Source organism: Staurois parvus, unplaced genomic scaffold (genome assembly GCF_062004578.1).
Source record: "Staurois parvus isolate SC_StPar_1 unplaced genomic scaffold, SC_StPar_1.0 ptg000494l, whole genome shotgun sequence".
Classification (NCBI taxonomy): Eukaryota; Metazoa; Chordata; class Amphibia; order Anura; family Ranidae; genus Staurois; species Staurois parvus.
The window spans coordinates 361,597-379,216 of record NW_028318290.1 but is presented as its reverse complement, the minus strand read 5'-3'; positions in this window follow the sequence as shown (position 1 = coordinate 379,216).

Below are 17,620 nucleotides of genomic sequence, written 5' to 3'. Positions count from 1 at the left end.
CTTTCTTCTTTTGTGGGTTCAAACCTTCAGCAGTAACTTCATGGCCTAGGAAGTTTACCTTCGTGCGACACCACTGGGCTTTTTGTAAGGACAGTTTTAGTCCTGCTGCTTTTAATTGGCCCAGGACATGCCGAAGTTCTGTAATGTGTTTGGCCATATCAGTACTTTTGATTAGGATATCGTCCACATATGCCAACGTCCCCCTTTCGAAGGCGTCTGGCATTGCCTTGTGCATGAACACAGCAAATTCATGTCCGGAATTTATGAATCCGAAAGGCATTCTCACCCAACAATATTGTCGATTCCCAAAACTGAAGGCCAGTTTGTATTGGTCTTCCTCACTCACCTTTATGGTCCAATACCCCTGTGCACAATCCAAGGCTGTGAAAACTTGGGATCCTTGGAGCTGGGCTAGACATTGGTCTATGTATGGGACAGGCCATCCTGACATGTACACACGCTTGTTTAGCTGACGGAGGTCAGCGCACAAACGCCATTGTCCATTGGGTTTTAAAATACCCAGGATCGGGTGGTTGTAGGAGCTGTGGATGGGCCTAATTATACCCCTTTCATGTAACTTCCTGATAATCTCAGCTAGAGATTCATAGGAAGCTAATGGTAACCTATACTGTCTTACGAATACTGGTGGGGCATCTGGATCTGTTTGGATCCTAGCGATGTGTAGGTCAGTAGTCCCACAATCGTAAGAATCCTTGGCAAAGATCTCTTGGAATTCAAGGAGAAGCTCTCGGAGCAATTGTCGGTCGAGATCACTGGCACATGCGTCGGCGAGGGCCACCATCTCTTCCACTAACTCCTTGAATCCAGGAAAGCTTTCCGGCTGACCTATCTCATATGCCTCTTCAAGTTTCGTGGTGAGGTCATTGGGTATGTGATGTGTGTGTGTGTTCTCCTGCCATCCAGGTTCTTTGGGGTACTCTTGTTCTTTGATTGGGTGATCAAAGACAATTGATGTCTCTTCGACTCGACAGGTGCCATCTTTAGAATCGAATGGATAAATGGACTCTATGGTGAAAATACCCTCTGGTAATGAATGGAATGTTTGTTCAATTAATTGTTCCTCCGACAAATATTCATCGGGAATGAGTCCAATCACCTGGTTAGTGACCCCAAAGGTGTAATATTCAGTCTCTACCGCTAGACCAATAAGGGTCCCTTTGGGTAAGACGATGTCCTGATTGGACAGATTATGTATGTAAATGTACATCGGGGATTGATGTGTGTTGACTAGGGGCGTGTGTGTAATGTTCAGTCCCTCCCCCTGCATTTTATGGGAGAGGCATACTAACGCATCTGACCCCTTCAGTCTATGTCCCTTTTTAACTTGGATGGGGAGTATGAAGTTATTAATGCCCTTAGGAATTGTAATCTTTTGGGCTACCTGGACTTCAACAGCATAAGGCATCTGTTGCTGGGATTTTAAAGCTAAGTCCAGATTTTGGTATTTTTCGGGGTCCCCCTTTAGTCGACTCCATAAACAGTCATTAATTAGGTCGACTTGCATTGCAAAGCGATGTAATACATCGTTGCCAAAATAAATTTTAGTTTGGGGATTATCCAAGACTAGGAACACATGGGTGGCTGTTTTGTTTCCTACAGTGACGTTTAAGAGACACCGAGCCATTGAATTGTGATCATCAGAGTCATCAAGGGAGTCTGAAATCCAATGACGTTGAGGTGTGGAGAAACGGATCATTTCCATTTCGGTCAGGTGTTCTATCAACCCATGGCTTACAAAGCTGTGTTCCTGTCTCAAATCTAGTTTGGCATATTTTGACCTATTAAGACCATTTATCCGGATGGGGATAAACAAGTCGCTGTTAACCCTTTCAATACCTGTCAAGAATTGGGTATGATCTCCCCCTTTTCTTGGTTTATCCTCCTGATGAAAAGATATCGTAAGGATGTCATCTTGGTGGGAGATATCTTTTATTTTATCTTGGGGAATTCTAAAAATGTGTTCCTCATCTCTTCTGATAGGGTTATGGTCATCAGGTTTGATAACCGTTACATCAGGAAGTTGGCTGTTCCTGAAATGGATTTCTAATGATCCAGGCCTTTCTTCCACCAGGTGGCAGTGTTGTCGGGAATGGGGAGTTTTAAGTTTCCCATATTTAATTGGGGTATTTACCTGTGACCACAGTACTTGGTTCACACAGTCAACTATCGTGTTCAGCCTTTTTAGGAAGTCCATCCCAATTATCATGTGGTGCTGGGAGATGCTGGCAATGATGATGGGGTGTCTCAGTTCCTTGTTACCCAGTTTCAATTTAAGCCAGGCGGTACCCATGACTTGTAACGGGTCTCCACCTACACCAATCAATGAGCTGTCAAAACTTTTAAGTCTCGGCTTGGTGGGCATGACATTCGCCACTTTGTCAAAATGTTCCTGTGACATGATGGTTGCTTGGGATCCAGTGTCTATTAAGCCGACAATCGAAAGATCACTGGCATCCTGCACCTGCACCGTGGCATAATATCTCCCATCAGATTCAGTCAGCTCACACATGAAATTAGTGTGGTTGAAGATCTGTGGGCCCTTCAATAACATATGACTGGCTCTTATCTCACCGCATGTGGTGGACACATTACCCTTATCCTCCCTGGTGGGATTCTTGGACTGACTCAAGACAGAAGCACAACTAGAAGTTGGTGCTCCGTCTTGCTTGTCAATCCCGACGACTTCCGATGCCGCGACTATATTAGGGGCAATAGATGGACACTGAAAAACAGGAGAATCATTAATAACCAACAACTGGTCCCCCTTTGCCTGAGAACTAGATTCTCTATTAGTAGGCGTGTCAGGGACGGGGCACACATCTCCTGTCATTTGACTCAGTGTCCTCCCCTGTTGGTTTAAGGCTTGGTTGCCTGTTAATTCTGTGACCCTTGGTTGGTCACAGGAGCTGCTCCTAAAAAAGGATTGGATGGAAATTGAGTGACAAGCCTGTCCATTTGTTCAGCCATTTTGCTGACCTGTGCCTCTATTTGTCCAATACGCTCAGAGGAGTCATTCTGTTGATTCTCCCTTTTCCTATACTTGCGCTTGTATTTTGGACGAGACTGGTAATGAGACTCAGAGTCAGAACTACTGCTCTGATCCCGACGCCATTGTTCTCTCTGAGGTTTTGGGGTCTCCCTGTTATTAAAGGGAGCCTGGGGTACTGTATCCCCCCTTTGAGCCTGAGGGTGTTCTTGGCGTGGAGGAAATCTTTGGAAGTCGGAGTTTTTATTAAAATTGGGATTCTTATTATAATTATGGTTCCTATTGAAATTGGGGTTCCCATAAAAATTCCCATGTTGGTTTTGGCGAGGATAATAGAACCTCTGAGGATACCATTGACTCCTTTGGTTCTCATCACTGTACTGACCCTTACCATACTTTTTATTCTTCTCACTTCCACTACCGTAGTTCCCTGGCTTTTGTCTATCCTTTCTCACCCACTGGTTTTGGGGTGCAAAGTTTTGGACCTCCTTCACTTGCTGGGCTTGAGGTACAAATCTAGGGGAACCATTGGTTTTACCCCCACGGACTACTTCCGCATATGATTTCTTCTCTGCCTGCAAATTTGGATTTGGAGGGGAAACGGTAGTGGCTGCTACTATCTTGGGGCTATTTTTGGGTTCTCTTTTTATCCCGCCCTCACTGGACTGTTGGATCGAGAATAAATAGTCACTCTCTCTCACCAACCAATCAAGAAAGAATCCCTTTCTGTAATCCTTTGCAAGTCCCAATTTTATGTAAGCAGGTAATGCTTCATAGAATAGTGTCTTGAATTCTGGCTGGTTAGGATTGGGATCCTTTTCAGCCAGGAAATAGGCATTTCTGAGGACAGCCAGAAATTCTGCAGGGCTTTGGTGAGGACCACACTTTAAATTGTAGGCCGCAGCCTTGGCAGAGGTTACAGTTTTATAAGGCCCAAATTCCATGTGGCACTTATGTTTAACCTCTCTCCAGGACTGATTGGAATAGGCCCTCAAGGTCTCAAAGAATTGCCGGTATTTCTCTTCAAACACCCATGGCAACAATTCTATTTTGGTGTGGTCATCTCTAATGCCCAGAATCTCTAACGTCTGTTCATATGTTCTCATGTGTTCGGTGATCTCAAGGGACCCTTTCTTAGAAAACATAGGAACAGTGTCCTTCAGGAACTTAATGACCTTTGGGGTGTCATATCTCCTGAATGACCCCTGGGATTTCCCTTCCTGCCTATATGAAACCTCATACTTTTCTTCTGAGCGCTCTGGAGTATATCTTGAAAGCTTAGGAGGTGACCTATATTCTGACCCTGACTCACTATCAGATACTTCGCTGTGATGCGGGTATCTCCGCTCATCAGCCTCTGGCTTGACTGGGTTGGTCCGTCTTTGGACCCCAGAATTTATTTGGGCCGTCAACCTTATAATCTGCTCCTCCAGAGTTTTCTGCTCAGATTTTATCAAGGTAAGTTCTGACTGGTCATGCTTATCCCCTGGGTGAACTTTAATTTTGACAGGAGATAACCTCTCTGATCTGAAGTACTCCACCTCATCTTTTAAGTCCTGATACTTCTTTTGAAGTTGTTTTAATTCCTGAAAGTTTCTCTCATACAGGTCCTGAGCACTTCGAAAGTCTCCGACCAATCTATCATAATGTTTCTCGGATTCGTCTAAACGAACACCGGCATGACCAAGCTTCCCTTTCAAAGACTCAATGTCCTGATTTTTGCTTTCTAACAAGAGGCAGGCCTCTGACAACTCTTCCCTTAGAGTCATGGTCCGCTGGGCAGCTCCAGCGGTCATGAACCATAACATGGGCCAAGCTTCTAGGAGAAGTCTGTCACGGCTTCTATCACTTTCTGCTCCAGCAAATGCTATTAAAAACCCAACAACCTGGCCCTTTTGGTTGAACAGGTCCTCAAAGGTACTCATGGCCTGCTCTTTCTCTTCATCCACAAATTCATTATTGCTATCCCCCAAATTCAATTTCTTGCGGAGATAATTTATTACTTCATTTTCAACATACTTCTGCCAAGCACCGGCAGCTTTCCGAGCTGGCTTCATAACTTCCTGCTCAATGCCTTGAGCCGCCATATTTTCCTCGTTATGCTTGGAAGAGGTGGATCCGTGATTACTGGATGCCATTTTGATATAAAATATATGTTTGACCAAGTGTACAAATATACAATCACCAGTGCGTTTTGTGTTATGGTACGATTTCTATGGCTCTCAGCAGCGCCTCCAAATTTATGTTGTGGTGGTTTATGTAAGGATATATATTATTTATAAAGGGCGTGTCCCTTTCCCTTAGATGAAATATTACAGTGCCTCCAGCCGTTAAAATACGGCAAATATTTAGTAAACCAATAATTTGGACACCTTGATAATTTGATCACCACTTATTATTATACCTTGAATTCTTTTAGCCAATATGATTTCGTACCATACACACAAAATTTGCCTTATAATAGATAAATATAAAAATTTATTTATGTACAAAAATTATATATATATTAACACAAAACGCAAAAGACTGGTGATAAATGAATATTGGTACACACAATCAAAAATATATCCTACCAATGTAAGACACACTAATAAGGTCTCTAACTAATTACATCAATCACAAATTTTAAATGATATGATTATTTATTAAATTTATTAATAATTAATAATTTTGAATATCTCAAAGGTTATATTCTCGCACGCCGTGGCCATAGGATTGCAAGAAGTAAGCCCTTGATATGTGATACTCTGGTTATTAATATTCAATAAATTATGAAATATGGAAAAATTTATAATATGGCAATAAACAATTTTTTTTTAACAGTAACACAGTATCTGACTACAGATATCTAACTACCCAATATTGTTGTAATACACTAAGGTAATTTTATGATTCTACACAACAGAGAAAGTAATTAATACAAAATCAAATAAACATCTCACCACACCCGGACGTCAGACTAGGCAACTCTCCCGTGGATTTAGCTGGCAGTGGAACGCCTTTAGACTGATATATAGGGCAAGTGAAAGATTCTCAGTAGGGGAGAATGTAGGAGGTTATCAGATTAGAGGTTTAAAGTTTTAGGAAGTTTGAAAAGATGGAAGAGTAATTATTTCAGCAGAGATCTTCTTCAGATGTCAGGTCTTTCCATGAGGTCTTTATGAGGGTTCTCTTTTTTCTTAAAGCACATGGGCTTTTATATCCACTAGTCCATTGTTCTAAGATACCTTCCCACCAGGCTTCCTGATTGGCTAGTTGAGAAATGTGTGTACATAAGCTATTTCTCACCTGCCCGCCAGGTGGCGGTCATGTATCACAGAACAATGTGAGTATTTGAGATGACTCATACCTTGGGTGGAATCTTCAGGTAATTTCAGGAATAAAATATACGGCTCTATCCAGATATAGCAGTGATACCTATATTATTCTAAATAGGGACCATGGAATATAGGTGTATATTCGGTTATTCCTCCTTGAAGTACCATCCTGTTTGTTTCCTGATAAGACATGTAACTAATGCTAGTTTATAATACATCTTACTTCCCATCATCTCAATACTCAAGTTAGTGATATATAGTTCCCATTGCTGAGTATTTAGTGGTGTTTAAAAACTATACCATCTTATTTATAATATGTTTTTGTAGTACATTTTTGTAATGATATACAGTGAACTTTTAGACTTAAATGTCCTGAATTTCACCCCTTTGTTTCAGAATCAACATTTTCTCTGTGTAGGGAAAAAACTCTCTATTTGCATGGCCCTTGTATTGGACTCATGGTAAACAATTGTTAATGCTTTCACCCTTGGTGAACAATAGTATATGGTAATAGTTTCAGAGGTCTGTTGGTTCATCACACTCTACAAGGTTTGGGTAAGCTCTCAGACAATCAGTTTGGTTCCTCTATTGTCATGTCCAGACCTTGTATATGTTTACCTGCTTATTGAAGTCTGAATAATGGTGTTTGATCACCTGTAGAACTTTAAAATAGTATTGTCTCTAGGAGGAAAGAAAAACAATCCCTTCACCCATTACATTTCTCTAGCTAGATGGTTCAACCAAGACAAAATTAACTCTTAGCATTCGGCTATGCTGAGCGGTTTGCCATATAATATTATGTCTTGATAAAAGTCATATTTTTGAGACATGATTCAAAAGCCCACAACATAATAATAAATAATAATAATAAATCTTACATTTTACAGATGATATTTTCTCTCATTTCCTTGATTTAGAGTGGAGATCCAATCGATATAGAATTTGAGGTGAAAGCAGAAGAAGAAGAGGCGTATGTGAGGGATGATCAGCAGTCTATGGAGGAGGATGGAATAACGGGGACATTTATAGAGGAGGACACTCCTACAGAGATCAGCACAGGTGGGTCATGAACACTAAATCCATTCCTCCACCCATACTGCTCACTGATTGGTCCAGAGTAGGGCGGGGACTGGGTGATATCAGCCTTGTAACGGAACCGGAACCCAGACCGCACTGAGTTTTTCCGTTATAGCACAACTTCCCCTGTCCGAACACCATCCACGGACCACACCCTGAAATCCCTCAGGAAAAAAGGACAACACCCAACTCCTACTAAAACAGGAAGCCAACTACTCTTTATTTTACACAAAACACAGAATATATACAGAGGGCGGGGAAACACAACCAGGAACAGGAAATACATCATCAGCCCACCCTCTCAGTGGGAAGAGCTACAGTATAGGCAGGAAAAACCTCATCACCCCTCCCCATCCAACCAGACACAGAACAATGGGATGCAACCATGTGGCAAAGGACATTGACCAACCCCCACACCAATACAAACAGTACATCCCATAATAGTTCTCTGGACAGGAAGACACAGCACAATGGGGGGTAGCACATGGCAGTAGACAAAGGAACACACACTATACACAATACTGGGACATTCACATACACACCCTGTAACCCTTAACAGGCACAGGGTGGGTTAAACATAATGATTTGGGGAGATGATACAGAGGTCCCCCCACCCCCAAAAGTCACTCCCGTCACAAGCCTGTAATCCCCTGGTCACTTTCCTGAGCTGTGTTCCCCGTCCTGTATTCCTGGATTTCTCTCGGATAATCTTCCTTCTCTGTGCTGCAGACACAATTTATGTCTCTAGACTGGATTTATGGAGGTTCTGGGGATCAGCTGGCAGCAAAATGTTGATTTTTACTCTAAGCATTGCATAATGTAGGCACCCAGGACATGTGACTGGGGTCTCCTGCCTTGTGCCTGACTCCTCCAGGGGACCTTCTCTGTTATCTGCTGGCTGTGCCGGGTGGAGGGATATGTCTGTAGTGTCTCAGACCCAAGTCACTGAGTGCAGTCTCAGGAGATGGGAGGCAGCTGTGTGGGACCTACATAGTTACATAGTTAGTCTGGCTGAAAAAAGACATTCCATCTAGTTGCACCATTAAAATAAAAGTTATAATCCGACACCCACAGCTGATCCTCCAGAAGGCAAAAACCCAGCAAAGCGCGATCCAATCTCCTCCTGCAGGGGAAAAAAATCCTTCCTGACCCCCGAGAGGCAATCGGATATTCCCTGGATCAACTTTCCCTATAAATGTTATATCCAGTTATATTCTGTGTATCCAAGAAAGAATCCAGGACTTTCCTACAGCAATCCCCCCTTATGTATTATACATGGAGATCATATCCCCCCTTATGTATCATACATGGTGATCATATCCCCCCTTATGTATTATACATGGTGATCATATCCCCCCTTATGTATTATACATGGAGATCATATCCCCCTTATGTATTATACATGGAGATCATATCCCCCCCTTATGTATCATACATGGTGATCATATCCCCCCTTATGTATTATACATGGAGATCATATCCCCCCCGTTATATATTATACATGGAGATCCTATCCCCCCTTATGTATTACACATGGGGATCATATCCCCCCTTATGTATTACACATGGGGATCATATCCCCCCTTATGTATTACACATGGTGATCATATCCCCCCTTATGTATTACACATGGAGATCATATCCCCCCTTATGTATTACACATGGAGATCATATCCCCCCTTATGTATTATACATGGAGATCATATCCCCCTTATGTATTATACATGGAGATCATATCCCCCCTTATGTATTATACATGGAGATCATATCCCCCTTATGTATTATACATGGAGATCATATCCCCCTTATGTATTATACATGGTGATCATATCCCCCCTTATGTATTATACATGGTGATCATATCCCCCCCTTATGTATTATACATGGAGATCATATCCCCCCTTATGTATTATACATGGAGATCATATCCCCCCTTATGTATTATACATGGAGATCATATCCCCCTTATGTATTATACATGGAGATCATATCCCCCTTATATATTATACATGGAGATCATATCCCCCCCTTATGTATCATACGTGGTGATCATATCCCCCCTTATGTATTATACATGGAGATCATATCCCCCCCTTATGTATTATACATGGAGATCATATCCCCCCTTATGTATTATACATGGTGATCATATCCCCCCTTATGTATTATACATGGAGATCATATCCCCCCCCCCTTATGTATTATACATGGAGATCCTATCCCCCTTATGTATTATACATGGAGATCATACCCCCCCCTTATGTATTATACATGGAGATCATATCCCCGTTATGTATTATACATGGAGATCATATCCCCCCTTATGTATTATACATGGAGATCATATCCCCCCTTATGTATTATACATGGAGATCATATCCCCCCTTATGTATTATACATGGAGATCATATCCCCCCTTATGTATTATACATGGAGATCATATCCCCCCTTATGTATTATACATGGAGATCATATCCCCCTTATGTATTATACATGGAGATCATATCCCCCTTATGTATTATACATGGAGATCATATCCCCCCTTATGTATCATACATGGTGATCATATCCCCCCTTATGTATTATACCTGGAGATCAAATCTCCCTTATGTATCATACATGGAGATCATATCCCCCCTTATGTATCATACATGGTGATCATATCCCCCCTTATGTATTATACATGGAGATCATATCCCCCCCTTATGTATTATACATGGAGATCATATCCCCCTTATGTATTATACATGGAGATCATATCCTCCTTATGTATTATACATGGAGATCATATCCCCCTTATGTATTATACATGGAGATCATATCCCCCCCTTATGTATTATACATGGAGATCATATCCCCCTTATGTATTATACATGGAGATCATATCCCCCCTTATGTATTATACATGGAGATCATATCCCCCCTTATGTATCATACGTGGTGATCATATACCCCCTTATGTATTATACGTGGAGATCATATCCCCCCTTATGTATTATACATGGTGATCATATCCCCCTTATGTATTATAAATGGAGATCATATCCCCCTTATGTATTATACATGAAGATCATATCCCCCTTATGTATTATACATGGAGATCATATCCCCCCTTATGTATTATACATGGAGATCATATCCCCCCTTATGTATTATACATGGAAATCATATCCCCCCCCTTATGTATTATACATGGAGATCATATCCCCCCTATGTATTATACATGGAGATCATATCCCCCCCTTATGTATTATACATGGAGATCATATCCCCTCTTATGTATTATACATGGAGATCGTATCCCCCCTTATGTATTATACATGGAGATCGTATCCCCCCTTATGTATTATACATGGAGATCATATCCCCCCCTTATGTATCATACATGGTGATCATATCCCCCTTTATGTATTATACATGGTGATCATATCCCCCTTTATGTATTATACATGGAGATCATATCCCCCCCTTATGTATTATACATGGAGATCATATCCCCCCCCTTATATATTATACATGGAGATCCTATCCCCCTTATGTATCATACATGGAGATCATATCCCCCCTTATGTATTATACATGGAGATCATATCCCCCCTTATATATTATACATGGAGATCATATCCCCCTTATGTATTATACATGGAGATCATATCCCCCTTATGTATTATACATGGAGATCTTATCCCCCCCTTATGTATTATACATGGAGATCATATCCATCCCCCCCTTATGTATTATATATGGAGATCATATCCCCCCTTATGTATTACACATGGGGATCATATCCCCCCTTATGTATTATACATGGAGATCATATCCCCCCTTATGTATTATACATGGAGATCATATCCCCCTTATGTATTATACATGGAGATCATATCCCCCCTTATGTATTATACATGGTGATCATACCCCCCTTATGTATTATACATGGAGATCATATCCCCCCTTATGTATTATACATGGAGATCATATCCCCCCTTATGTATTATACATGGAGATCATATCCCCCCTTATGTATTATACATGGAGATCATATCCCCCCTTATGTATTATACATGGAGATCATATCCCCCCTTATGTATTATACATGTAGATCATATCCCCCCTTATGTATTATACATGGAGATCATATCCCCCTTATGTATTATGCATGGAGATCATATCCCCCCTTATGTATTATACATGGAGATCATATCCCCCCTTATGTATTATACATGGAGATCATATCCCCCCTTATGTATTATACATGGTGATCATATCCCCTCTTATGTATTATACATGGAGATCATATCCCCCTTATGTATTATACATGGAGTTCATATCCCCCCCTTATGTATCATACATGGTGATCATATCCCCCCTTATGTATTATACATGGAGATCATATCCCCCCCCTTATGTATTATACATGGAGATCATACCCCCCCTTATGTATTATACATGGAGATCATATCCCCCCTTATGTATTATACATGGAGATCATATCCCCCCTTATGTATTATACATGGTGATCATATCCCCCCTTATGTATTATACATGGAGATCATATCCCCCCCCCTTATGTATTATACATGGAGATCCTATCCCCCTTATGTATTATACATGGAGATCATACCCCCCCCCTTATGTATTATACATGGAGATCATATCCCCGTTATGTATTATACATGGAGATCATATCCCCCCTTATGTATTATACATGGAGATCATATCCCCCCTTATGTATTATACATGGAGATCATATCCCCCCTTATGTATTATACATGGAGATCATATCCCCCCTTATGTATTATACATGGAGATCATATCCCCCCTTATGTATTATACATGGAGATCATATCCCCCTTATGTATTATACATGGAGATCATATCCCCCCTTATGTATTATACGTGGAGATCATATCCCTCTTATGTATTATACATGGTGATCATATCCCCCCTTATGTATTATACATGGAGATCATATCCCCCCTTATGTATTATACATGGAGATCATATCCCCCTTATGTATTATACATGGAGATCATATCCCCCTTATGTATTATACATGGAGATCATATCCCCCTTATGTATTATACATGGAGATCATATCCCCCTTATGTATTATACATGGAGATCATATCCCCCTTATGTATTATACATGGAGATCATATCCCCCTTACGTATTATACATGGAGATCATATCCCCCTTACGTATTATACATGGAGATCATATCCCCCGTTATGTATTATACATGGAGATCATATCCTCCTTATGTATTATACAAGGAGATCATATCCCCCTTATGTATTATACATGGAGATCATATCCCCCCTTATGTATCATACATGGTGATCATATCCCCCCTTATGTATTATACCTGGAGATCAAATCTCCCTTATGTATCATACATGGAGATCATATCCCCCCTTATGTATCATACATGGTGATCATATCCCCCCTTATGTATTATACATGGAGATCATATCCCCCCCTTATGTATTATACATGGAGATCATATCCCCCTTATGTATTATACATGGAGATCATATCCTCCTTATGTATTATACATGGAGATCATATCCCCCTTATGTATTATACATGGAGATCATATCCCCCCCTTATGTATTATACATGGAGATCATATCCCCCTTATGTATTATACATGGAGATCATATCCCCCCTTATGTATTATACATGGAGATCATATCCCCCCTTATGTATCATACGTGGTGATCATATACCCCCTTATGTATTATACGTGGAGATCATATCCCCCCTTATGTATTATACATGGTGATCATATCCCCCTTATGTATTATAAATGGAGATCATATCCCCCTTATGTATTATACATGAAGATCATATCCCCCTTATGTATTATACATGGAGATCATATCCCCCCTTATGTATTATACATGGAGATCATATCCCCCCTTATGTATTATACATGGAAATCATATCCCCCCCCTTATGTATTATACATGGAGATCATATCCCCCCTATGTATTATACATGGAGATCATATCCCCCCCTTATGTATTATACATGGAGATCATATCCCCTCTTATGTATTATACATGGAGATCGTATCCCCCCTTATGTATTATACATGGAGATCGTATCCCCCCTTATGTATTATACATGGAGATCATATCCCCCCCTTATGTATCATACATGGTGATCATATCCCCCTTTATGTATTATACATGGTGATCATATCCCCCTTTATGTATTATACATGGAGATCATATCCCCCCCTTATGTATTATACATGGAGATCATATCCCCCCCCTTATATATTATACATGGAGATCCTATCCCCCTTATGTATCATACATGGAGATCATATCCCCCCTTATGTATTATACATGGAGATCATATCCCCCCTTATATATTATACATGGAGATCATATCCCCCTTATGTATTATACATGGAGATCATATCCCCCTTATGTATTATACATGGAGATCTTATCCCCCCCTTATGTATTATACATGGAGATCATATCCATCCCCCCCTTATGTATTATATATGGAGATCATATCCCCCCTTATGTATTACACATGGGGATCATATCCCCCCTTATGTATTATACATGGAGATCATATCCCCCCTTATGTATTATACATGGAGATCATATCCCCCTTATGTATTATACATGGAGATCATATCCCCCCTTATGTATTATACATGGTGATCATACCCCCCTTATGTATTATACATGGAGATCATATCCCCCCTTATGTATTATACATGGAGATCATATCCCCCCTTATGTATTATACATGGAGATCATATCCCCCCTTATGTATTATACATGGAGATCATATCCCCCCTTATGTATTATACATGGAGATCATATCCCCCCTTATGTATTATACATGTAGATCATATCCCCCCTTATGTATTATACATGGAGATCATATCCCCCTTATGTATTATGCATGGAGATCATATCCCCCCTTATGTATTATACATGGAGATCATATCCCCCCTTATGTATTATACATGGAGATCATATCCCCCCTTATGTATTATACATGGTGATCATATCCCCTCTTATGTATTATACATGGAGATCATATCCCCCTTATGTATTATACATGGAGTTCATATCCCCCCCTTATGTATCATACATGGTGATCATATCCCCCCTTATGTATTATACATGGAGATCATATCCCCCCCCTTATGTATTATACATGGAGATCATACCCCCCCTTATGTATTATACATGGAGATCATATCCCCCCTTATGTATTATACATGGAGATCATATCCCCCCTTAATCTCCTCTTCTCAGTAGAGAATACATTCAGTCCCTCTAATCTTTCCTCATAGCTGATCTCCTCCATGCCTCGTATCAGTTTGGTTGCCCTTCTCTGTACTTCCTCCAGTTCCCCAATGTTCTTTTTATGAATTGGAGCCCAAAACTGAACTGCATATTCCAGATGAGGTCTTACTAATGATTTGTACCGGGGGGGAGGGGGGGGGTGATATCTCTCTCTCTGGAGTCTATACCTCTCCTAATACAAGAGAGATTTTTGGTCGCTTTAGAACACGCAGCTTTGCATTGCTGCCATTATTAAGCTTGTGATCTACTAGAACCCCCAGATCCTTCTCCACCAGTGACCCCCCCACATCCTTCACCACTGACCCCTACCTCTCTAGATCCTTCTCCACCATTTCCCCCCCCAGAACCTTCTTCACCATTGACACCCCCAGTTGTACCCCCCTAGTATGTATGATGCATATTCTTAGCCCCCAAGTGCAGAACCTTACATTTATCACCATTAGCCCTCATTGGCCCCATAGTCCCCCAATTACACAGAGCATTGAGGTCGGCTTGTAAGTTGGAGACATCCTGTAAGGACGTTATTCCCCGGCACAGCTTGGTGTCATCTGCAAAGACTGGAATGGGGTTTATAATCTCACACCCCACATTGTTTATATATATATTAAAAAGTAAGGGGCCCAACACTGATCCCTGGGGTACCCCACTAATAACACTGAACCCTGGGGTACCCCACTAATAACACTGAACCTTGGGGTACCCCACTAATAACACTGATCCTTGGGGTACCCCACTAATCACACTGAACCTTGGGGTACCCCACTAATAACACTGAACCTTGGGGTACCCCACTAATAACACTGAACCTTGGGGTACCCCACTAATAACACTGAACCCTGGGGTACCCCACTAATAACACTGAACCCTGGGGTACCCCACTAATAACACTGAACCTTGGGGTACCCCACTAATAACACTGAACCTTGGGGTACCCCACTAATAACACTGAGCCTTGGGGTACACCACTAATAACACTGACCCTTGGGGTACCCCACTAATAACACTGAACTTTGGGGTACCCCACTAATAACATTAATCCCTGGGATACCCCACTAATAACACTGAACCTTGGGGTACCCCACTAATAACACTAAACCCTGGGGTACCCCACTAATTACACTGATCCCTGGGGTACCCCACTAATAACACTGAACCTTGGGGTACCCCACTAATAACACTGATCCCTGGGGTACCCCACTAATAACACTGAACCCTGGGATATCCCACTAATAATACTGACCCTTGGGGTACCCCACTGACACCCCCAGACCATTCAGAGTATGAAAAATTAACCACTACTCTCTGAATACCATCTTTTAGCCAGTTTTCTATCCATTTACATTCAGATTTTTCCAGCCCATAGACTTTACCTTACACATTAGCCGTGTGTGGGGAACTGTGTCCAAGTATACCACGTCCACCGCCACCCCTCTGTCCAAGTATACCACGTCCACCGCCACCCCTCTGTCCGAGTATACCACGTCCACCGCCACCGCTCTGTCCAAGTATACCACGTCCACCGCCACCCCTCTGTCCAAGTATACCACGTCCACCGCCACCCCTCTGTCCCAAGTATACCACGTCCACCGCCACCCCTCTGTCCAAGTGTACCACGTCCACCTCCACCCCTCTGTCCAAGTGTACCACGTCCACCTCCACCCCTCTGTCCAAGTATACCATTTCCACTACCACCGTTTTGTCCAAGTATACCACGTCCACCGCCACCCCTCTGTACAAGTATACCACGTCCACCGCCACCCCTCTGTACAAGTATACCACGTCCACCACCACCCCTCTGTCCAAGTGTACCACATCCACCGCTACCCCTCTGTCCAAGTGTACCACATCCACCACCACCCCTCTGTCCAAGTGTACCATGTCCACCACCACCCATCTGTCCAAGTATACCACGTTCACAGCCACCCTCTGTCCAAGTATACCACGTCCAATACCACCCATCTTTCCAAGTATACCACGTCCCCAGGCTACCCTCATTCCAAGTATACCACATCCACCAGCACCCCTCTGTCCAAGTATACCACGTCCACCACTACCCCTCTGTCCAAGTATACCACGTCCACCACTACCCCTCTGTCCAAGTATACCACATCCACCGCCACCCCTTTGTCCAAGTATACCACGTCCACCACCACCCCTCTGTCCAAGGATTTGCTCACTTCCAATCTAACCTGTTTCATGATGGTTTAATCCCAACTCACCTCTACATGTTGTCTTCAATAAACATTTAAGCTTCCACTGATTACAGAATACTAATACTGTGAGTCCTGACCCTTATACTATATAACTTGTACATTACATCCTCCTGACCCTTGCACTATATACACTATGTTGTACATTACATACTCCTGACCCCTGCACTATATACTCTATGTTGTACATTACATACTCCTGACCCCTGCACTGTATACTCTATGTTGTACTTTACATACTCCTGACCCCTGCACTGTATACTCTATGTTGTACATTACATACCGCTGACCCCTGCACTATATACTTTGTAGTACATTACATGCTACTGACCTCTGCACTATATACTCTATGTTGTACATTACATACTCCTGACCCCTGCACTATATACTCCATGTTGTACATTACATACTCCTGACTCCTGCACTATATACTCTGTGTTGTACATTACATACTCCTGACCCCTGCACTATATACTCTATGGTGTACATTACATCCTCCTGACCCCTGCACTATATACTCTATGTTGTACATTACATACTCCTGACCCCTGCACTATATACTCTATGTTGTACATTACATACTCCTGACCCCTGCACTATATACTCTATGTTGTACATTACATACTCCTGACCCCTGCACTATATACTCTATGTTGTACATTACA